Raw genomic sequence first — 5,531 nt, 5'->3', positions numbered from 1 at the left:
ATGTTTTTCTTTTTGGGTTATGACCCTTTAGAGCAAAGTAAGGTTCCCTCATGACCTCTTCTCACAGCTTCTCGCAGCCTTGTTGATAATCTTGTAACCCTTCAGATTTATCTTTCGACCCCTCGTTGAATCACTATGTATGTTTGCTTTGGTGTGTGCGTATGCCAACAAAACGCCTCTTTCGGCACACCACAATACTTGCCTGTTTGAATATATTTCTGTCAACGTGACCCCATCGTGATGTATCCGAATAAAAATCCAGATCGTGGAACAAGCTGGTGGGATGTGGAAAGGCCAACTTCATGAAATATTCATCCTGCAGCCTGTAGGGGATGTCATCCTCCAGAATTCAAAATATAATATTCATGTTGTCTCCTTTCGCTGCTTCTCCTGTAACCTCAATCTTCTTTTGTTGTGGAAAAGTGGGTCAAACGAATGTTTCACAAGGGTAGCCCCAGAGGGTGTGTCTGCCCCGCTGCACATAACCTCCCAAATACATCCAGCTTTACAACACCTAAATAAGGCAGTGAACTATTCCTTAAATACACTTTGACATAAACACATATGAAGCAGAAGAAACATGTGAAGGCATACTTAAAGGGACAGTCCACACTAAAATCATAAATTCATATTTTTCCTCCTACCTGTAGTGCTATTCATCCATCTAGATTGTTTTGGTGTGAGTTGCTGAGTTTTGTAGTTATCAGCTGTAAACATGTCTGCTTTCACTCAAATATGATGGAACTAGATGGCCCTCAACTTGTGGTGCCTCAACAGCAATGTCTTTTTCCAGCGATCATGACCCGATTACTCAAAATAATCCACAGACCTTGCTGTGAGCAGTTTCTACTTCATCTACTCATGGTTGAGAGTCTAGTTAACCAAGCTAGCTAATGTTACAGCTAAGCCGAGGAGGACGCCATTAATGTTTACATCCCGCGCTGTCACAAGCATGAGTCTGTCGTCTGTGAGTAGATACTTAAGGACCTTCTATGCGGTGATACGGTTGACAGTGTAGTTTGCAGTTTGCCTGCTGAAAATCAAAAGAAGAAGAGTTAAGCCGGGTTCGTTCCACCTGCCTTCACCTACGAAAATAATATTTTCAAGCAAAGATGTCAGTGTCATTTCAAGAGACGAGCTTGGATCCACAACACTCATGACCATGATTTCATGCTTCTCGTTCTCCCTCCTCACTCCGCCTGGCTGTTTCATCAAGTGAAGTGAAAAAAACGAACTGGGATTAGTTTGGAAAGGCAAAATCATAGCTAAATAATTAAAGACCATAACCTTCGCTGACCAGCTCTGATATTAGCGGCATTTTTATTGATTAGTCATTTTGTGTTGGAGCCTGTGCTGTCATTTTCCGACGCCCAGGCTGCAGGCTCCTACTCACGCCCGTTATTGTAACTGCAATAAAACCTTTCCAAGTAAAAATCTAATACTTTCTCAATACACCTGCTCAACAAGCCTCAACATGTAAACACCTACACTATAAATTTTAAAAGTCGACTTAACTTTGAAACAGTCAGGACACCAACTACCTCAGAAATGCAATTTGAAGTGGATTATTACATTTAGGATGTACATGCAAAAAAGTTTTAACAACAAAACTATTCTACTTAACATCGTAAATTTGAGGTAATTGCTGTCCTGCTCTGTCCGCAGTCACAATCACAGCACGCCAGATCACCAAATATACACAAACAAGCCAAAACTCAAGCTGTCTGTATGTAGTCCAGTTCCTTTTAGCTTAGTTTGCAACATTTCTTAAAATTTCACACATTTTCCTAAACTGCTGCTGGCTGGGACAAACCAGACTATCCTCTCTTCACCAACAGTAGATACCTGCAGACAGTGAATCACCTCAGCAGAGGGAGGAGGACAGATACTGACTGATGACTGTCTTCTTCATTCACTCTGTGTCAAATCAAATCAATTTTATTTATAAAGAAAATCACAATGTCACAATGCCTCAGTGGGCTTAACAGTCTGTACAGTGAACGACATCCTCTGTCCTTAGACCCTGACTCGAGTGAGGAATCCAGATGGATAAATAGCACTACGGTTAAAAGGAAAAGTATGAATTTTTGATTTTGGGGTGAACTGTCCCTTTAAACCCACGTTCACATGCTCACGGTCACACCTCACACATTCTTGTTGGCGGTGCTCAGAAATGTCAGTCGGGTGTCTTACACAAGCAGCAGTATCTGTTCTCAGTTCGCTTCTCTCGTTATTGTGTGAGCAAGGACATACCGAGCAGTATTAGCTGTCAGCATCACTGCGTTCCTATGAATAGACCATCTGTGTCCTCCTCAATACTCCCATGGATGAGCGGTTCGCTTCCTTATTTATGTAATTGGTTACTTACGTTATGACAGCAGCTTTGGGAAATTTGGGTTTTATGCACCGGACTGGAAGTTGAGAAAGGGACGTTCAGAAGCCATTTTCATGACTGAGGGCATCGAAGTTCTCTTTAATTCACTGTAAGGTTTATTGGCATTAGGGGTTGTGCACCTTGGTGATCAAAAGTATTTAAAAATATATATATATATATGAAAGAAAAAAGCTCATTTTCCCTCACTATTGTTATTATTTCTCTCTGTGTGCCTGCATTCTTCTCATCCACTGCTCCAGAAGGCCATTTTTTCATGTTTCGTCATGAAGTTTTCTTATTATTCAGGTTGAGTCATCTGACATTTCCATACCTCGCTAGAGCAAGGCTAGGTGGGGAAGTACTGTGAGTTCCCCGAGGTGTTTCTCTGCCAGTCAGTCAGGTTTTTCCAGTTTGACAAAACTCTGTTGAACTGCAGGGAATTGGGTTGAACCAGGTGGAAGTAAATGGAGGTAGGTGTCAAAGAGCATGTACAGGACTGGTTGAGGTTATGCTCAATTTCAGAGATTTAAAAGCGCTTAAATAGGTTAGTATGTGCCAAAACCAGCAAGAGATTCATCAGTGGGAGTGAGAAGGTGCCATTTTATCTATACCTCCAAATTTTCCCTTGAATATGTGAGTGCAGCACCCTAATAGAATAGCTTTACATGCTTTAATGCTGAAAAACACATCCATTTTCTCATACATGTCCAGTTCTTCGGCACTAAATTCCCCCTCTGTCTGAAACACTCTGTTTTAGCTCCTGTCTCTTTAAGACCCCTCCTTCTGAATACCCTCTCATTCTGATTGGTCAGCTCACACATGCCTGAGTCTGCACCGCGCACAGTGTCTCCAGTCGTCTCTGTCCTGTTTTCATTTCCCAGTTAGCTTCGCTTTTACCTCGAATATAGGCATAAATTATGCAAATGTGTGACATGGTGACGTTGTGATGTCAAGAAGTCACATAATTAAAGGCGAGACTACTGGCGAGGCGTTTCAGTAGCAGTGTTCTCTGTGGGAGAGAGAAGCTCCCGTTGGCGGGGACTGTGCTTTTTTACATGGCAAATTAAGATGCAGATTTTGTTTTATTTTAGTACGTTAATATAACATGCTCTGACATATTCATCCTAACTGTGCAGAAATGAAGAAATAACCATGCACGCAGTGTGTTTCCATCATGAAAAGCTGCATTTGTGTCATTCACAACAGGTGTTCCTGGTGACATTTGATGCTGTCATCTCTTAAAGCTCCACAGGAACTTTCTCTACCCCCCACACTGACCCGGAGAGAGAGGATAAATGACCTGAGTCGTTTCTGACATGTTCTTGCACTTATGCACACATACCCACATGATCACATGAACATGCAGTATGTAGACATACACAAACACACACAGGAAGAAAAATGTAATGTCTTATTAAGTTGACTGACAGCTTGGCTGCAATTTGAATGAAATTTGCCCTTGAATAATTTAGCGCCATCTGACATTTCACACCTGTCTCATGGACTGTGTTTAGATTATTTGGCAGGTGAGAACATTTACAGTGATATAAACGTAGGCAGTGATTAAATATGGACTAAAAAAGGGATGTTTTGAAGGTGCAGTATGTAGTTTAGGGAAGGATTTTTAATCAGAAGAGAAAGATCTTCATTGAGTGAGGACAACACACTTCCATACTGGTTTGCTTTGTATATATTTGGCGGACCCTGCCACCTTTGTAGCTTCAGCTGTGCTCTGGAGACCTTATTTTTCTCTGAGAACAGCTTTTGAAGTTTGAAATTCTTCTCCAAAACTACATATAGCGCCCCTTAAATATAAAGTCTACATGGATTATGAAGATGTCAGGAGTGTGTTTACAGTTTGTGCCAACTGTGAATATATCAGACTCAAACGGCTTGTAATTTGGGTCATGAAGATTATATGGAAGAGCTTATTTCAAGTCGAGCTCTGCGTGAATCTATGCAAATCAAAATCCCTTTATTCATCATCTCCGAAGAAATTTAACTAGAAATTTGACATTATGACGTCTGCTACAGGCATATATAATTTATTATACAACCTATTTCTGTGCAAGTTCATGCACATGATATAATGAGCAAATAAAAGTGATTTTGATTCTGATTACAAGCTCTAGTTTCGATGTAGGACTGTGCAAGAAGTTATTTTAAAAAGTGTCAAATTTGGGAATCACTTCAAGGTTTTTCTTTGTGTCACTGCTCAAAGACTGCAAACAAACCCGTTTATAAGCCCGGCTGAGCATGTTGCAGAATTACAAACACCCGTAGGCTTATCATTAAAATAAATATGAGCTATGTATGCTGCCCCTCGTTCAAGGCTACTTATAAAAACCTCTAAATGTGTCTAATTGTTAAGTGACGTTTATTAAATGCATGGTGAGGAAAGGCTGTGATATTTGAACAGTGCGCTGTGCACCAAGAACAACAGGGGTGTTCTGTTCTGTGGTTTCAGTAAACTGAGGAGGCTTCTGGAGAAACACACTGAAATGTACACTTTGAAGCATATGTCTCAGCCCCTAGGCTATGCATAGTAACTGGAGCAGTCTTAATTCAGCTTCACTTTATTTATAGCCTATTTATAGTTTATTGCAATGAAAAGGAGCGACCTGTTTATTGTCCCAGACCCAGTGAAGTTCAATAGGGCATCTGACAGCACTGTGGGTGAACCATGACCTGACCTTTCTTTGTACAATGAAACAGCACATTATCACAATGAGGGGGGAATTATAATTTCCATGCTTCTTTTGAAATCTTCTTCCCATCTTTGCATTAACTCTCACTTCTTTAATCCCTCTCATGAGAAGCACTGTGTGCCATTATCTTGGCAACTCGCACCTTATTTCTTATCTCCTCCCATTCTGCTCTCGCACACATTCCTGTCATAAAAGCCACGGGCGGACAGGACCAAACCATCTCCGTGGAGACTCTGCCGAGAACCGTCGTTTTATTAAGACGAACCCCCTCACCTGGCTTCCACCAGAATATACACGCATGTTAAACTCCCTTTAATATAAACATTTAATATGTTAGCTTACCGAAAAAGTCTCTTGCTGGCTATGTGGGACACAGCTCGGAAACGCGCGGCCCCCCATTCCCAGATAATGGACTCGTCCCAACACTGCCATGTTGGATGGAACTGGCT

Source organism: Pagrus pagrus (genome assembly GCF_965226575.1).
Source record: "Pagrus pagrus genome assembly, chromosome: 23".
NCBI lineage: Eukaryota > Metazoa > Chordata > Actinopteri > Spariformes > Sparidae > Pagrus > Pagrus pagrus.
The sequence above is the reverse complement of the archived record's forward strand: the minus strand, read 5'-3'. Positions refer to the sequence as shown.